Source organism: Arvicola amphibius, chromosome 14 (genome assembly GCF_903992535.2).
Source record: "Arvicola amphibius chromosome 14, mArvAmp1.2, whole genome shotgun sequence".
NCBI classification, from domain to species: Eukaryota; Metazoa; Chordata; class Mammalia; order Rodentia; family Cricetidae; genus Arvicola; species Arvicola amphibius.
This window is the reverse complement of record NC_052060.1, coordinates 20,555,192-20,575,113: the sequence shown is the minus strand read 5'-3', so window position 1 is coordinate 20,575,113 and position 19,922 is coordinate 20,555,192. Positions and strand designations below refer to the sequence as shown.

The 19,922-nt window shown below is 42.4% G+C and overlaps 1 pseudogene; it reads right to left on the bottom strand.

The window, feature by feature from the left end:
* Window positions 1-9,522: 9,522 nt before the first annotated feature.
* On the bottom strand, window positions 9,523-9,782 carry LOC119801452 (annotated as a pseudogene).
* Window positions 9,783-19,922: the final 10,140 nt, after the last annotated feature.

Sequence of the window (19,922 nt, the reverse complement as noted above, 5' to 3'; positions counted from 1 at the left end):
TCTCACAAGGCGTAAAAGACTCAGGATAGAAGAAATCAGGTGTACTGAAGGAACTGCCATTGATCCTCATGCTCAAGCAGGCACCATGTTCAAAAACTGTCCTTGGAGACAGAATATATTTAAACTTCTTTAAGATATTAATAAATCTGGAAGAGCCAGGATCATCATTTCTGCAGTCATGTGTCGGGTTTTTCTCCATTATAAGTAAGCCGCAAAGCTGAAACTGGACCGAAAGAGTCCAGATAAAAGGTCCACATACTATGGGAAAAAAATAGCATGATACATGCCCTGAGTCCATCTGTGTCTAAATGGCAAATCAATGATAGTTAATGAGGAAGAGTAAGATGCAAGAATCCTTTGGTCACACAGTTAAATTATTTTGGTTCTGAAGATATATGGTTTCACTGTGTAAGCCTTGGCTGGCCTGGAACTTTCTACGAAGACTAGGATGCCCTGAACTGTTGAGGGATGAGGGGGCCACATCCCATCACCTGGCTAGCTTAACCCCTGAAATAACCACACAGAAATTATATTAATTAAATTACTGCCTGACCCATTAATTCTAGCCTCTTATTGGCTAACTCTTACATCTTGATTCAACCCATTTCTACCAATCTGTGTAACACCACGAGGTCGTAGCTTACCGGGAAAGATTCTAACCAGCATCAGTCTCAGGCAGGAGCTTCATGGTATCTGCCACACTGCCCTTCTTCCCAGCATCCAGTTCGGTCTACTCCACCTATCTGAGTTCTGCCCTATCAAAAGGCCAAGACAGTTTCTTTACTAAACCAATGAAAGCAACACAAATACAGAAGGAACTCCTACACCACTGAACTTACTAGCAATCTTCATTTCTCTGGTCTCTGCACACTGGAACAGACCACGCAGGTACAGCCATGTCTGGTCCTCACGTACTTTAAAGTTTTAAGAACTGTCTAGTGTCATTCTCCTGTAACAGCAAGTGAGCTGCTTTATAATTTCTGCATCACCCCTTGCTCACCAGAGCAGAGGGAACGAAGAGCCCTGAGAAGAGACCAGGAGGAATGGAAAGCTAAATCTGAGGAACCTCTGTCACCTTATAGAGAAATCAGAGACTCCCTGAGATGATCAGCAACTAAAATATCTTCCCGGGATGAACCTTCTAAGTCAAAGCGTGAAAATAATGCTTGCGGTAGCTGTTGCTGACTTAATCCATAGACATCATTGTGGGAGTTAGAGGCTGCTCATTCAAACTAGAATCACCAGTTCGTATCAACCGCTATGCATAGACTCTTATGTAGGCCAGAGAACTCCAGATTCTAAGTTTGAACTCCTTTTACAGAATGAGGGGGCAAGGGAGATGATTTTAGGAGTTTCTCATCCTAACCCAAGGGGAAGTTCTGCCCTTTGACAAAGAACTACATGTAAAATGAACCACCTAAGCCAAGGAGGCAGATGGAGGATACGAAAGAAACTCAGAAGGAGGAGGACCTCAGTAGTTAATAACACCAGAGCAGCAGGAACTGACTAGGGGTCACTTACAGGGAGAGCAGGAATGCCTGTGAGATTATTGACCTCAAGCAACTGTACCAGAGACTAAGGCAGGCCCTCACAGCCAAGCCCAGTGCACACCAGTCACCCTCTCTGTCGTCATTTACCTTAACACCATGTGTTCAAGTGCCATCCATGTTTAACTGATGTGGCCTTTAGAACATAGCAGTGGCAATATCAATGATTGACAGCTACCCAGTGTGAAGGATAAGAATCACCTAAAGAGCTCCTTAAACTACTGCTTCAAACTACATTTTAAAACCACCATGGATTATATGTTAGCTGTTTTTGTCTCCTTTTACAATGAGTAGTAAGGCTCGTTAGAAAGGCAGATCTGTTCTAGATGAAAAGAAATAAGATCTATCTATTCCACAGATGTGGAGCAGTGAACTCCAGTTTTGCCGGATCATCTGCGAATATAGAGGGACAACTATGACTAATTTGAGGCACTCCAGTGAAGCCCCATCTCCCCTCAATTTTCTTTGTCAGCTTTCCAGACAGTATGAGAGTTCCCTACCCTGACCTGGAACCCCAAACCTTTCAGCAGGGAACAACAGTAGATGCATTACATCTAGGTAACATGTTTGATGAAGACCTTGTAACCTTGGAGAAGGGGCAATATGCCCCATTGGCTAACATGGAGTTCATTCCAGAGAGTCATCCTGATAGTCTCTGTAAACTGTGAGCTAAAGAAAGACAATACACAAGGCAACAAGAACTTCTAGTGAGTTCCTCCTATGCGGCTAAGCCCAAGACGATTGAAAGATCTACATCTTTACTCCCTGATGCGGAAGCCACTGGCTACATGAGACTTTTGTGCACTTAGAAAATGACTAGTTATGTAGCAGAAACAAATTTTAATTAATTTAAATAATCACATGTGACTACAGGCTGTTTTATCAAATAGTGAGACTTTACATTAACATGAAGATATCTGAGGCTCCAAATTTTTATATATGCATGGCGTAGGCACATATCAACACTTCCTGGTAAGGGGGTGAAAACACAGAGTGCAGGTTGAGCTTCAGTCAGAAACGGGGCCAACTTGCCAATTTAGAGAAAGCCAGCCCTGCCTTAAAGCACCCAGTGCCCTGGACTTAAGAGCCAGATGCTTACGAAAATTGTCTGCATGACAATCTCTCTTTGAATTCTGACTGTGGATAGAAACAAGATAACATTCAGCTTCCAGAAATGGGCTCTAGCATTTGAGTCACAAGCAGCAGCAAGAGGCTTTGACTCCTGAATTTCAAACATTTTCTCCCATTTTCTGACTCTATTACATATCCTCACTCCTACAGGTTCGTTCCCCGCCCCCCACCACTGTTCTTCCTCTCTTTTCTCAAAAAGCAGGTGGCTAGAAATAAAATAAGAAGAGCTAAGCTATAAAGCTTACCATAGAGCTTCAGGCCACCCAAACAGTGAAGAAGCATTCTAACATCACTGCTTACCCCCAATGCTCCCCTGTCCTCCCAGTTATACTTGTGTTTGGGTGACTAGAGATTTGCATCAACTGAGAATTTGGTAAGTAAAACGGGAAATGTGAGAATGTGAACTTCACACTTGCTAGGGTAGAAGGTGAGGGAGGAAATGCCCAACAACAGGGATGGAATATTTTCCCTACATATCAAACTAAACCAAAAATTAAAGTAAAAAGGAAAAACAGATGCTAGTATGTTTTTAAAGCAAAGCAATGGAGCACATCACCATTCAACGCAGACAATCAGAATAGTTTTATTGATCAGCAAGGAGAATTAGGAAGGCAAATACTTACAAAGCCACCTGTTCTTCACATCCTCCTGTGACTCTGTTGATTGATGGCCGCGTCCAGGTAGAAGTACGAAATAAGCATCTGATGCTTGCTCCTCTGCCAAGTTCTTGAAAGAAAAAAAAAATTTAAGTATAGGTGGAAAAATTATCTTAAGCCCTACTCAGCAGAAAAGAGCATCTGAAATTCATTTTCCACTGTCTGGATAAGTTGGCCCAGTGCACGTTATAGATAAGATCGCTGGCATGTTCTTGACATTAGAATATTTCAGGTCTGTAAGCATAGAAGCAGTTAAAGCAACACAATCCATAAGCTCCATCTATTTAGAGTTGGTTGTAAGCAACCAGGCAGGTGACTGCAATCCCACAAGCACACTGGTTCGTAGTCTCTATGACCTTTCCCTACACCCATAACACACTCTTAGTTACCTCTGTTGAAATGATTTAGGCTATAGGTATAACAAATGTCCTAGTTAGGATTTCTATTGCTGTGGGGAGACACCATGGCCACAACAACTTTTGTAAAGAAAAGCATTTAATTGGCATGGCTCCTTATATTTCAGAGGTTTAGTCCATTACCATCATGGCAGGAGGCAAGGCAGGCTGTTAGGTAGACATGGAGCTGGAGAAGGGGCTGAGATTTGCATCTCAATATTCAGGCAACAGGATGTAGTCTGAGATACTGGGCATGGCTTGAGCATATATGAAATCTCAAAACCTGCCCACAGTGACACACTTCATCCAACAGAGCCAGACCTACTCCAAGAAAACCACATCTCCTAAAAGTGCCACTTTTGGGGGGACCATTTTCTTTCAAACCACCACATTCTACTTCCTAGCCCCCAAAGGCATATAGCCATACTACAGTGCAAAACTATGTTCAGTCCAACTTCAAAAGTCCCCATAGTCTGTCACAGTCTCAAAGTTATTTTAAAGTCTAAAGTTCAAAGTGTCTTCTGAGGTTCATGCAATCTCTTAACTTTGAAGTCTCCAAAGCAACCCAGGTTTCACCTTCATATTTCCACAAAATGACCTTTCTAGGCTTCCATTCAGGGACACTCCTGACACCTGCCTGGCCTCAGAGGCTTTCCTTAGACGCAGAGGCAAACTCCATAACCATTTTCTTCTCTCCTTCAGAGCCAGAACCACATAGCCGAAGCTGCCAGGTTCTGCTGCTTCCTGGAACTGGAATATGCCCCCCTCATTCAATTATATCTTCTTCACCAGTTTACTGTTTTCGATGATTTCCTTCATTGCTTAAGCTTGGCTGTTCTGGAACTTTCTCTGTAGACCAGGCTGGTCTCAAATTTAGAGATTCACCAGCCTCTGCTTTCCAAGTGCTGGGTTGAAGGTGTGTCCCACCACACCCAGCTCTCAGCTTTTCTTTAATTAGTTCTCCCAAGTTGGAAAGTGAACTGGGTGGGATCTTGCCTTGAGGTCACCTCTCCCTTTACCTCACTTCTTAATCTGTTTATCTCTTTGAACGGGGTTTAGCGCCCTTTCACATTCTGGTGTTCCTTTCCACTCAAATATTTTTCCTTGCTTGGCTTGCTCCTTTTCATTTTATATCTTCACTAGTGTGAAGTAGTAACTACAACAGAGTTTATACTAGCCAGTTTTAAGATTTCCTCTGCCAAGAGAATTAATCCAAATCTCTTCAAGCTTTTCAAATAAGGGAGCAAGGAGGTATCAATGACGACGCAACCCTCCACTCTGCAGCTATTGCTGCAGGACCACCGGCAGTTGCCCGTAGAGCTTGAGGCTCAAGACCATTAAACATGTCTAGGCGATGCTATGGTGACGGAAAAGGATCAGGTGCTTCAAGCCCTAGGAAGTCAACTTGGATCCAAACAGCATTTTGCCAGGTCCAAGCAGCACTTGACCGTTCCACAGAGCCAGGAGAGTGGAGCGAAAGAACTGAGACTCCAGGACGTGGTCAGCACCCCAGCTCTCTCAGGTCCCCCAAAGATGAACAATGTCCCCCAGGGACATTCATCAGGAAGTAATCTTGAGAACACAGTGTCCTCATCCCCACCTCACCAGGGACCCCTTGCTAACTCCTCACCTTTTGTAATAAATAAAAAGGGAGCAATGTTAGTATTCAGGCATCTGTACCGGCCTGACCTTGGGGTCCTGACGGGATGTATCTTCAGCTGCAGCCACTAAGAGTTCCCCCTGTGCACATTAGCTGTGTTCCTTTTAAAAGGGCCCTGCCCACCTCCTATCCCCCCCTCCCTCTCCTGCCACTCCTGCCCCCAGGAGGCCAGTTTCCCCTCTCCCCTCCTCCCTCCCCCTACTCACTCCCCCCATAAAAAAAAACCTCTCTACCTGAACACTGTCATGTGACATCTTTCTCTCACATTCCACTTTTTTCAAATTACAACACCATCGCTTTCGTAACCCAACGTCCAAATTTCTCTGAACAAAAGCATGGAAAGGCCTTTCATAGTAATACCCCACTCCCAGTACCAGCAACTTGTCTTAGTTAGGGTTTCTATTGCTATGTGGAGACACCATGTGCACAACAACTCTTAATAAAGGAAAACATTTAATGGGGTGGCTCACTTACAGTTCAGAGGTTTAGTCCATTATCATCATGGTGGGAAGCAACACAACACACAGGTAGCCATGGGGCTAAAGAAGGAGCAGAAAGTTGTACATCTCAATATTCAGGCAACAGAAAGTAGTCTGAGATATTGGGCGTGGCATAAGCATATATGAGACTTCAAAACCTGCCTTCACAGTGCCACACCTCCTCTAACAGGGCCCTACCTACTCCAAGAAAACCACACCTCTTAATAGTGCCACTGCCTTTGGGAGCCATTTTCTTTCAAACCAGCACAATAAACTTGATCATCTGGAACCAAACTTAATAGATTTTGAAGCCTAGATATGAGAGGAAAGGACTTCTTCATATGCACATGCACACACTTATTCTACAAAGGAACATTAGTGACCCAATTTATTATACATGATTTTCATAATATGTAGTTGTCCTAAGAAGTAGTCATGTTTCCCTGAAGGGTCTAGGATGATAAATGTAAAATTGTCCAGCTGTCTTCTAAATATTGATGCTTATAGCCTTAGATAAATGCTACTCTCTGACTTAATCAGAGTACTCTGGATTTCCAGTGCACGGTGATGAAGGCAGAGATTCGTGGATGTACAAGGTGATAAGAACAAAGGGTAGGGATGTGCTTAGTCCTAATACAAGTGCAAGTCACTTATACCATCCTCTATGAAGTTCAAAGAACATTGCAGAAGAATTGAGAACCAGAAAATGGGGAGAAGACGTGGCCATCCAACCACAGACTCCTTGCAGCTACAGCTGCCTTCACTGAATCTGCACATTGAGGGCCCACTAACAGCCAGGCGATCCTCATAATTAACATAAATGTCACCTGGGTGTGGCAACTGGGCACCTATGTGCATGTGTATCCATACATACACATATAGAAACACACACGGGGGTCAAGGAGAAAGTCACAGGAACATACAAACTTAGAAAATAATAATCTTGCTTGGAACTTGACTGGCAGCAAAGCACATAATTGGCATGTTGGCATAAAGCCCTGGTTTTATTACCCATCACCTCTCACCCAAAGAAAACCTTGAAAGGAAATAAGGAAGTAAAAATTTTAAACACTAATATGATATTGTCTCAGCATATTAGTTAGCAAAACAGTAGTAATTCTGATAAAAGTATAATAAAATAGGAAATCACATTCAGTGATAATGGAAGTATAAATAATCTATCCAAAAGCCATTTGGCAACACAGTATGAATAATCTTAAAGAATGCTGTGCCCTTTGACCCATGAACTCTAAACCTAAGTTTATCATAAGCAAATAACCTGAAATGCCAGCCAAATTTTGTATATAGAAATAATAAAGGCAGCTTGAGATAAGAATATATTGGAAGTATAATATAATTTCCAACCACTAGAAATTGGCTAAGTAGCATTTACATAATCTTGTTATTAAAAGTCATGCTTTAGCAAATATTTGATGAAACCAAAGTGTTTCCATTCTATTATGCCATGTTTATACTGTAGACCATTCCTATTACTGTATGCATAGGAAAAGACTGAAAGTCGTTATCTAACTGTTCAGAAGGGGAAAAATGAATCCATGTGAACATTATGGATACTTTTCTCATAAAATGAAACTTTCTTGTTAATTTATTAAATAACATATAAAATACAACACTAGTGAGCAAAGGCACAGGGGGAAATAGAAAACAAATCCACTCTGCCTGGTTCCACAATGATCCAGCGTCCATCCGAGCATCCTGTGAGTCTAGTTGATCAGAGCATCCTATGAATCTGGTTGATCCACAACAAGGCAAGGAGAAGCACCTAACCTTACCTGTAGGTGAGAGCTCTAGAACCCAGGAAGTGAAAGGAGACCAGAACAAGAGGCACCTGACACTAAAGCAAAGGCCACCTGAGCTGAGGGCTCCCAATAGACTGTTTCTTGGGAAGGCAGGAATTTAGGTCTGTGTGGGGCTAGGTCTGTATCGGCATCTGTTTGAAGAATGCGGGAGCCATGACTAGATGGGGAAACAAAGCCTTGATCTTGAAGCAGTTCTTGGATGGACACAGAAAGCAAGCTTTAAACAGAACTTTGTACTGAGAAGGCATGGAGAATTATTTACACCTAAGCAATGCAGCAAGCTTTCCTGTGCAGCCAAGTAACACAGCAGAACTCAAGAAGAGAGGGAGTCAATCCAGGCACCCCTAAAAATAAACATACACTCCACTCTGGCTCCATGAACCTGTAAACTCCAAGCTGCGCTCTGGGCTCCACTGAGTGTGGAATGTGTTGGCTGGAGGGCTATAAGAGAATAATTTCTAACCGGCTCTAAGAATTACCTATGAAAGCTGTTGAACATGACAGGCACAGATCCCGACAGGTGAGAGAAACTGGCTGATTTTTCCTGCTGAGTTATCTGAAATGAAATTCAGAACAGTTCGCTTTGGAGTCCACCAGAGAGAAATGCATATAGCTACATTTTGTTCCGCCTTCTGAGAGACGGACAGAAAGGAATCATACAGTAAGTAAAGAAGAGATGCCGGCTGCTGGGCTTGTCTCGTACAAAAGCCAAATTGATTTCTCTCACCGCATTGAACTGCTTTTCTGTGCCAGGGTCTTTTAAAATGCATCTTTGGCAGGGAGCAGAGGAGGCAGCGGGCAGGTTGTTTCCTCGTGGTAGCATCTTAAGAAGCTTGTGGTATTTTGTTCTAAGGGGAGTTAGTTCAGCATCTCTGCAATAATAAGATTCAGTTGTTCCCCTCCAATCCTATCAGGTACTGATGTCTCCCGTTAAAAGAACTGTTTCTGTCATTTCTTCTCCCAACTAGGAACTTATTTTTTTTTTCTAGTTTTCAATTTGCCAGAAGTAACACACGTCCTCCGTAGAATGCTAGGGAATGTCTCACTTCAGATAGCACTGTTACCTCACCCACGGGAGGCTACGGTCTCCCCACACCGACCACCACCACACAGAAACGTTTTAAGTGTAAGCGAACGAGTCTGACCCTAATGGCTTCACCTAATGGTTGGCTCAAATGCATGGGATATACGGTTACAGAAAACAGTGAGCGCTATCTGGGAACTGGAGGAAACCATGATACCGTAGACCTTCAAGCTGAAGTACCCTCCCTCAAACAAACCAATGGTTCTTTTATAAACAGGCCCACAGCAGAAGGGGCCTTCATTAGAAACATGATCTCATACCCACGTATATTTAGATCTGGAATTAAGTAAATGCAACCATTCAACTCTCAATAGGGATTTCAGCCTGGAATTGCAGTCAGACCACCTAAAAGCCTCCCAGCAAGGGAATATTTCTTTTAACTAAAAGACTTGTGTAACTATGCCACCTAAAACTGGGTCTGTAGTCCTCCATGAAATGTCAGCATCACCTATGAAATGAGCATTCATAATGACCCGGCTATTGATCTATCATCCACCTACTCAGAGCCTGAATGATATTCCCTAATTACAATTGAGGACAGTAACTAACCTGACATAAAATGCATAATGCTGCCAGAAATATCCACAGAGGAGAAAGATAAAAATTTTCTTCCTGGTAAATGTGAATGGGTAACTACACTTCTCGGAAGCATCATCAAGCTCAAAAAGTCTAACCTTTAAAAAAAAAACCAAAAAAACCCCAAATCTTTATTGTATAGAAATACATATATATAAACAAACCTCAAAGATGCTATTCTCTCATTTCCCCATATTCCTCCTCCTCTTCAACGCCTCAGATATAAAGGACATTATTGCACCTTATTAGAACGTCACCCAGATGTCCAGGCAACGCACCATCTATGTATTCTTCTGTATTTGCAAGCTGCATGTTCATGTAGCCATCGACAGAGACCAGGTAGCCCTTATATTCCATCCACCACTGAGTTTCACCATCACTGGTTTGCCTGTCAGTCCATTGAGAAAAGGCTTGGGATTGAGGGGTAAACTCATTGCGAACACCGGCAAGCGCTACACCTTGCTCGCCGCTGACCCCGCCGCTGCAAGCAGCCACAAAGTCTAACCTTTTACTTGCTATTTTTACTAATCAGTGCATAAGTGTGTGTGTGTGTGTGTGTGTGTGTGTGTGTGTCTGTACTATTCTTTCTAGTTTCTCATAGTCATAACACACACACACATAAAAATAAGTGCAAAAAGGACCTTCTCTTCTAGCTTCCCACACCATTTCTAAGTCTTATTCAATAAATATTTATTCCATTAGATTTAGGTACTGAACCAGAGAGCAGCAATAAAGCAGCAAACGAAACAAGTAGAGATCCTGGCGCTCTCAAGTCAGCAGAGATGAGAGGCACCCATTTTCCAATGCATTTGCTACTTACAGCACAAGAGAAGGAAGACACACTGTTACCAACGCTAGAATCAGAAAGGGTGGTGTTTGTTGGACCTTTCCAGGCTGGCCAACAAACGTGCTTGTTTGGTATGCTTCCTACCATTGAGAAAATGAATTCTTTCAACTTGGAAATGTACCCCTCCAGCGTCCCCCTCGAGCTTGTGGGAGCTCATCTGGACTATGAGGCAGCAGAAATGCTACATCACTTACAGGGAGCTTGCCACGCTTCACCACACAGTGCCAAATACCACTTTAGAAAGCCAGGGCTGTTTCAGGTTCACACGACTGGGGAATTCCAGGTAGAGCCAGAGTGATGGTTTCACCCTAAAGACTCGCCTCTCTGAGTACCGATGATCTTATTATTTAAACCTCACAAACTGAGACACAAAGAAGGCACATAACTTAGCCACAATCACAAAACTAACAGTGAGCACTTACACCAGGGATGTCTAACCCTGTACAACCTCTGACTGTCTAGACACCCCTGGGTATGGGCAGCATCAATGGGGCCAGATTTCCCTTCCCACTTCCCCCTAAGGTGTTCTTCAGTCTGTCTTGATGGTGGACAGTCCAGCTCTTCTGGCTTTATTGGTAACTGAAAACTGCTCCCAAGTCTTCAAGAGCTTTATCCAAACATAAAATAATCCATAGTTGTTTCCTAAGGTTATCCTCAACATGAGTCAAATAAATAATGAAAAGTGATTTTTTTGAAACTTAAAATCGATAAAAGAACACAGCCTTGACTATGAATGGAGAGATCTGGATTTAATTATTTTTTCTATCATTGCCAAGCTCTATTGGGCAATTTATTTCTTCATCTCAAGGCTGTTTTTTTTTTTGCAGAAAGGGACATTTAAATTAGATTCTCTCTAATATCTTTTTTTTTCAGCTCACAAATTCCGTGATCCAGATATCTACTTTCTGAAACATAATTCATCTCTCATTTCCCTGCTCACCCCTAAGGAGAGATTATTAACTTTTCTCACTCATAGCACCCGGACATTGAAAAGTCCCAGGGTGTCAAGGAACCATTTTCTTCAGCTACAGCCTGTCAGGCAAAGGCCCTAATTGCCCTGTGAAAAATCCTACCGCAAATCCAGACGGCTCTCCATCCTTCTATATCACTCTGGAATCTCCAGAGAAGCCAAACGAATAGGCTATGCAGAGCATACGTGGCATTTGCTGGTTCAATTACTCATTTTCAGTCCCACAGTAAGATGAAAGTGTGCTCACAAGTCATCCTAGTTTTCTGGTTCAGCAAACTACTCAATAAGCCCCCCCCCCAGTCGATACATTATCATAAAATAGGCTTTTGTTAGGTTGCTTTCCCAGCTGTAAGCCAGTGTAAATGTTTGGAGTATGGTTAAGGTTGGCTAAGCCAAATGCAGATGTTTAGTGGGTTATGTGTATGAAATTTATTTTCCATTTGTAACATTTACCTCATATTTGATTTACTGGCATAGAGCCCTTCTGTGGCTATGGATGCCAGGAGGTCCCATGAGATGCTGTCTGGAAGCTAGACAACCAGGGAACTGGGGTATAATTCACTCAAATCCTCTGGTCTGAGAGTGTGAGCCAAGACTGAGGCACAAGAATCGTTGGGCTGCAGTTATGGGTCTCAAAGCCTAAAAGCTCAAGGACATGAACTCACAGATCAAGGACAAAAGTTAAATGCCTGGGATCAATAAAACAGAGAAACGCCTTTCTTCCAGTTCTCTGTTGTAGAGGTTCCTCCGGGCTTGGGGTGATGCCTGCTCACATAGGTACAGGCAGTCTACTTGATTGCCTACAGATTCAAATGCTCATATCTCCTGGAAAGACCCTCAGTCACACCCAGGGCCCATCCTGTGCCATATACCACTATTTTACATCTTCCAAATCATTTTTGGTACAGCATCTAATTTTTTAGACTCTCATTCATTTTCAATGGCAACAATTACTCCAACCTCAGGTATCACAATGGCTTTCTGCTCCCCAAAATCCAGGGTAGGGGTCTGGATCAGGTGCACTGTGAACATCTCATAGTCTTTGTAACAAAGTATAGGAAGCAATGGGCACATCCTCTGTCTCTCTGCATCTGCTTTTCCTTCTCCCCATGGTTAATTTGTAGCAAAAGTAGAAGAGATGCTGAAAAGGGCTAGAGGAGCACAGGAGACGCCCATGAAGTGATGGCTCCTTTCCTGGCACAGCAACCCCAATGGTCTCATTTAGAGGGTCTCGTTTGCCTTTATTCTATCCTGGCAACACTTATTTAATAGACTTGAGGAGTTTTTGAGCTCCTGGTTTCCATCTGATAACTGCAGGTGCTATGGTGTGAATAGGGCTTGCCCCCTAAAGGGTTGTATGCAAAGCTTGCTTCCCAGGGTTATGAAAGGTGAGAGGACCACTAAGAAGTGGGGTCTAGCGGGGGTGATTGGGTCATGATTGCCCTCATAATGGGATCAAAATTAGTCTATTCTTGGAAGAGTGGATTATTACCAAACTGTAAGCTGAATCCTCCACATTCACTTGCTTCCTGTCTCACATGACTTCCTTCTGTGTGCACACTGGCTCCCCCTTCTACTTCACTACTATGTTGTGTGACAGCAGAGGCAGCTCTTGGATGTTGATGCCAAACTAACGGGGTTTTCTAACAACTAAATCCATGGGCTAAGCAAATCCTTTCTCTTCTTTAGTTACCCACCTTCAGATATTTCAGAATAGCAACATAAATTGTCCCAAAATATTAGGTAAACTAAAATATGACATAAAGCAATTAAATTTGCCCAGAATCAATTAGTTGTGTTCAAATATAAATATATTTTTGTCCAAGAAATTTATACTCAATTGAAAGCAACCATCTGTGAAGCATATTTCTTAACTTCTTTAAATTTGGGTATATAAAAAAGAGAAACTAAGGTATGAAAGACTGTGTGTCTGAGGTCCCAGAAGTCAGTCTTCCAAGATCTCCTTGCTCATAGCTGATTTCACTGCTCCCAAATCCATTGGCTTCTTATGTACCAAATACCTTTCATATGTCATTAGTGTATCAAAATAGGGCACTTAGATGCTTGCAGTATCAGGCAAGTAAAAGAATCCTGTGGCTATGCTCTTCCAGTTCCTGTCCTCCACATATCAAACAATAATGGGGCTAAAGGGTGAAGCTAAAGCTTCAGAGGAGATGGTGAGGAGACTCCTCCAATAGTTCAGTCTCCTAAGGGCATTTCAGTTTGTGCTTCGACCACTCAGCATCCCCAAAGCATGCCTCTGTCATGGCCTGAAAGGCTTGCTGTAGCCTCTAAATGCCAATCTGGCCTCCAGGTCTCTAGAGTTGAGATGTCATTATCTTCTGAAAACCTACTATTGGTCATATCCCATATGATCACCAATACCTTCACTTATACTTCATAGCTAGATCATAGTGGTTGATACTGTACCTGCCTTTTATGCGTCTAGACCAGCTACAAATGTGACCATATTATATGCTGAATCATATAACATATGTGGTTATTTTATATATTATATGTAGAATATGTATTATATATGATACAGCATATAATAAATAACATATTTTCCATTTATATTTAAATATTTATAACCTGTAGGTGGAAGATGCTCATTCCTTTCCCAGGGGCCCAGACCCAAAATAATCACACAGAAACTATATTAATTAAAACACTGCTTGGCCTATTAGCTCAGGCTTCTTATTAACTAACTCTTATATCTTGAATTAACCCATTTCTATTATTCTGTGTATCTCCACAAGGCTGTGGCTTACCGGGTAAAGTTCCAGCATCTGTCTTCTTCAGCAGCTGCATGGCATCTCTTTGACTCCACCTACTCTCTCTCTACATCTCTGTTCAGATTTCCTGCCTGGCTTTACTTTGTTAAGCCACTGGCCAAAAGTAGCATCTTTATTAACCAGTGGCAATAAAACATATTCACAGCATACATCACCTCCTGAGCAGTCTCTGCCTACAATATCCCATAGATTCAGATGAAAATTTAAGGGAAAATACAAAAATAAAGTGACGTGTTCATGGCCCTGAGTGCCCCCAATCTCCACTGATCTCAAAAGAAAGGAGACAATAGACAGACAACCTTGCCAAGTTTCTGCTTTATCTAACCAAAATCCCCATGTCTTTAAATCTGAAGGCTTTTTGATACCCAAAATAAATAATGGGTTTTGGCCAAAACATTTTGCAATGCCCTCCCAGGACTCTGTTTCAAGCAGTAAGAACATTCTAAAATATTTTTATTGCAGCAATGCCCACCAGGATTCTGCTGCAAGCAGTAAAGTCATTCTCAGTAGAAAATGACCCTGGTCCTCTGTGAAGACTTTGGATGGCCGACATTATAAACTAAGAGCTTTCTACATCACTGCCCCGCCAAGAAGGAATGGCCAGTAAATGCTGAAGATAAAGACATCCCCCAGGGACTAATACTCACACTGTAGTCCCTGGACATTGTCAGCTCCTAGCTGTCTAGTCTCAGAGTGGGAGGCTGAGCCTATCTTTCTCAACCACAACTGGTCCAGCTGTCAGTTACAGTCAGTGAGTCACACTGCCCAGAGATAAGAGTCCCGCTAAGGCAAACCCAAATGCCCTGGGAATCCTTATTATGTTTTTCTCATACCACAGATGCTCTGCTTGGCTGTCCTCAGATTGCATCTCAGCACCCGAAGGGTTTCAAGCCTAGCCTCTCAGGGTTGTGGCTGCTTGTGGAGGCTCCTGAAGAGGGCCAGGGGTCAATGCACACTGGTGACAGGGACATGCACCAACCAGCCTTGTGTGGAGCTGGAGAAATAAATGGCATGGCATCCAGCATTATGATGTAGTAGTGAAAGAGAAAGTGTAATAAACAATGTAGCAAACACACAGTAAGTATCTCACATGTTATAGACACATAAGGAGGCAGTTATTGCTCAGCATGGGGACTTGGAAAGCAGAGCAAAACAGAGAAGAATAAGGACATAGCTTGACTCCAAATACTCTGATAAGAATGACCAAGAGGAGGAAGCCAGCCCCAAGTCACAGTGTTTGATTCATTTTATTATGAAATATACAGAATAAAAGATGCATGGAGACAAAGCGTTCATTGGTGGTCTCCAGAGGCTGAAGGGAAGAAGAATGAGTAATAATTGGGGTTTCTATAAAGGTGGAGACAGTCTGAAATTTGATTGCAGAATAGTTTAAAACAAAACTCAAATCATACACCTTAGACAACTTGATTGTATGGACTTTAAGTATATGTCAATACAATTGTCCCCAAGTCTTCTGAGGTCTCAAGTTTCTAAGGTGAATATTTCTTCATTTGCATTGCTCCCATACTACTTAATCTTATCCTATGCATCCAGAAGAGGGGCTGGGCTCAGTGATTAAGAACACTTACTGTTCTTCCAGAGGACCTGAATTGGGTTCCCAGCACCCAGCTCAGAATGTTCACAATGGTCTGTTACTAGGGGAAGCCACTTATTCATTCCTGGATACCCAGATGATGAAATAATCACACAGAAACTGTATTATGTAAATCACTGCTTGGCCAATTACTTAAACATATTTCTGGCTAACTCTTATGTCTTAAATTAATCCATTTCTATTAATCTGTTTATCACCACATGGCTGTGGCTTACCGGCAAGGTTCCAGCACATCTGTCTTCAGCTGCAGCTACGTGGCTGCTCCTGACTCAGCCTTCTTTCTCCCAGCATTCATTTTAGTTTCCCTGCCTCGCTCTATTCTGCCCTATCACAGGCCAAATCAGTTTTCTTTATTCATTAACCAATAAAAGCAACACATAGACAGAAGGACTTCTCACACCAGTCTGTAACTTCAGCTTTAAGGAATCTGTCACCTCTGACCCCACACATATACCCACATGTAGGCACAAGCACATGTAATTTTTTTTAAAAAAAATAAATATTTAAATATTGAGAAAAATCAAATTAATTGTCATTTTGGTGGGTTTTTTTCCTAGCAGTTATTTTTTCTGAAGTCGTTTAGTTTTTCAATGTCCATGGATAATAAACATCTCCAGGAATATAGTGGCATGGACACAAGCTTACCCTTGAAGTCCATAATATTCACTAAGTTCTTTTAGCAAATGACCAAGACACCAAGGCTTGCAGTGTTCTGAGCTCTGAGGAGATGGTAGCAGCTCTCCAGAGAAGATTCCTAGCCATCAGAACTCTCATATCAGCCAAAAAAAAAAAAAAAAAAAAAAAAAAAAAAAAAAAACAAGAGTGTGCCAGACAGTCCCTTGGACTTGAATCTAAGATACATCTGGCAGTATAGATTGTTCTAGAATGATGTAATAGAGTCTGGATAATCCTTGGTTATCATTCAGTGCAATGTTAGGGTGAATCAGATGGAACTCAAGGCAAAAGGCAACCAGAATGGGTAGAATTGTTAACAGGTTCAACATAGAAGCCAGGTAAGCATGGTGGAGGGTGGCCAAGGCAAGTTACCATCATCCATTGTAAGTCTCCTCAAAAGTGACAAAGGTTAAAAAAAAAATCAAGAAACGAGAAATAAGAAAAACATGGTGGTGGTCCTTTGAGGTCCATAGCTGACAAGAGGCATTCCCTCATTTTCCTTGCCTATAAAAATAATTGAGTAATCACATGACCACCTTACTAGGACAATTAAACAAAACAAAATAAACTCATATATTTTTTGGTTTATCACCAACCTGACTGGATTTTGAATCACCTAAGTGTTCAACTCTGAGCATGTCTGCAAGGACATTGCCACAGAGGTTTATCTGAGTGAGGAAGACCACCACCCTGAATGTGGGTGGCACCACCATTGTATGGGCTAGGGTCCAGAATGAATAAAAAGGGGGCATAAGAAAAGGCATATGCTCCAACATTCATCGCTGCCTCCTGACCGTGGACACAGTGGGCCAGCTGCCTTGTGCCCCTGCCACCATGCCTCCTCCAACATGATAGACTGTACTGCCAAACTGTGGGACAACACAAACCTTTTGTTCCTTAGATTGGTTTTGTCGGGTTCCAAATGAGAAAAGTGGCAACACAGATATACCAGAATCACATGAAACACTCAATGCATTTATCTAGAAAAGATTCCCTTCTGTATCATTCAAATATACACCAGTGAGGCCAAGATCTTCAACATTTCGCTCCAAAGTGTACATGCAAATAGAGCACCATGTTTTACTGTCGTTACAAGTCACAACTAGTGAGAATTACAGTGGGGGGTGGATGCGTATGGACATGCTCATATGGGTTTGTGCACCAGCGTGAGGGTGCATGTGTGTGCACGTGTTTGTGGAGGTCAGAGATCACCACAGGATATCTTCCTTAACCATTCTCACTTGTCTTTTGAGACAGAGTCTCTCATGAACCTGGAGCTCACTGATTGCTGGCAGACTCATTTGCCAGCAAGCCTTAGGAATCCGTCTCTGTCTCCTGAGCACAGGGATTACAGGCATGAAGCACCGGCCTGGCTTTTTGAATGGATGAAGAAAGAGAGGTCTGTCTTCGTTTTGTTTTGATTACTATGTAAGTTTATCATGCTGTGGTGCTTGCATACTTACATGCTAATATGTATACAGTGGTAATAATTTAAAAATCAAAAACAGTAGATGTGGCTTGGAAGAGAGCTTGGAATAAGTATGTCAGTTCTATAAATATGAGGAAAAGCTGCCCAAGCATACAGAATGTGAGTTAATGACTATTCTACCCATCACTTTTTAAATAGGAATCTTGAAACATGAACATTTATTTTTCTTTTAACTCTAACCTCAAATTTTCAGGGAGTCTTGAGCTGTATACATAAACTTTTTCTAATATGATAAAATATTTCATGGTGTGTGTGTGTGTGTGTGTGTGTGTGTGTGTGTGTGGTGTACACTCGTATGCAAACAGGGGCAAGAAGTTGTTATCAGGCGCTCACCTTAATCTTCATTATATATAATTAATATAGTATTTTTTTTTATTCATTGACATTTTATTTTATTTTTTTTTCTCATGGTTTATTTTTTTTATATTTAAAAATTTCCATCTCCTTCCCTCCTCCTCCCCCCTCCCTCCCCTCCTTCTCCTCCTTCTCTCCCCTCCTTCTCCCCCTTCCCTCCCCTCCCCTCCACCCATACCTCCCCTCCCTCCCTCTCAAGGCCAAGGAGCCATCAGGGTTCCCCACTCTATGCTAAGACCAAGGTCCTCCCAACTCCCCCCAGGTCCAGGAAGGTGATCGACCAAGCTGAGAAGGCTCCCACAGAGGCGACAGATGGGGAAGGTGACTGAGCCCCACATTGGAGCACTGGACTGAGCTCCCAAGGTCCCGATGAGGAGCAGAAGGAGCGAGAACATGAGGGAGAAAGTCAGGAACGAGAGGGGTGCGTTCACTCATGGAGACGGTGGGACAGAACTAATGGGAGATCACCAACTCCAGTTGGAATGGGACTGATGGATCATGCGACCAAACCCGTCTCTCTGAGTGTGGCCAACAGCGGGGGCTGACTGAGAAGCAAAGGACAATGGCTCTGGGCTCTGATTGTTCTTAATATAGTATTTTTATTTAGTCCTTGAAAATTCCATATACCCCCTACTTCCTGGGATCCAATCTACCTCCCTTCCCTCCTGCCATTCCAACTTCTTGTCCTCTTTTTTAAAAATCCCCTATTGTGTTACATTCACACTGCTCCTCTATGCATAAGTATGGGGTTTTCCACTGGAGCATGGTCAACTTACCAGGAATCCACCTTTCAGTAAGACTGACTCTCACTCCCCTCACAGCCGTCAGTTGTCAGTAGCTCCTCAGCTGGAGATGGAGGTGCTTGAATCTCCCCTAGCTCTTTTGCAAGGAAGCAAGTTTGTGATGAACCATAGAACAAGCTGGGTTAGAAGGTAGGTGGGGAAATGATGGAGAGGTTAGAATATGAAACATGATGAGGCCAATTCAACAGAGGGCACATAACATGATATGTGACTCTACGCAGCAGAACAAGAGGGCGAGAAGAGGATAATCAGAGAGCAAGTCTCTTGAAATCAGTATATCAAGGTGGTGCAGTTTATAGTAGCATAGCCTAGAATATGATCATGGAAAGAGATGACTGCGAGAAAATATCACTGAATGCAAGAAAATCCAACATCTAAAAAATGATGTCCATTGCCTACATTGGTTACTTATTAATGCAATATAATCCTCCCCAAAACCAATGACATACAACATTTAGTGACATATTCTCAAGTCTACATATTATCAGACCAATAAGGGTTGACCCAATAGCATAGTATATTGTACTTGGTCCAAGTCATCTATGTCTGTGTTTGCCCAGGGCCTGGAATGATGGAGCACTAACTTCTTGGATACATTAATCTCAAACAAGTCACCATGTGTGCTGAATACTTTTATGTGAACTTAACATGAGCTAAAGTCATATGAGAGGAGATGACTAATAAAATGTTCCATAAGATCAGGCTGTAGGCAAGCCTATAGGAGCATTTTCTTAATTAGTGATTGATGCGGGGTCCAGACCACCGTGGGTGGTGCCGTTCTTGGGCTAGTGATCCTGAGATCTGTAAGAAAGCAGACTGAGCAAGACGTGAGGAGCAAGTCAGGAAGCATCATTATTCTATGGCTTCTGTATCAGCTCCCGCCTTCAGGTTGAGTTCCTGTCCTGACTTCCTTTAATGATGAACTGTGATATGGAAGCCTAGGCTGAATAAACCCTTTCCTCCCTAAGTTGCTTTTGGTCATGGTGTTTCATCGCAACAATAGTAACCCTAACTAAGACACTATGA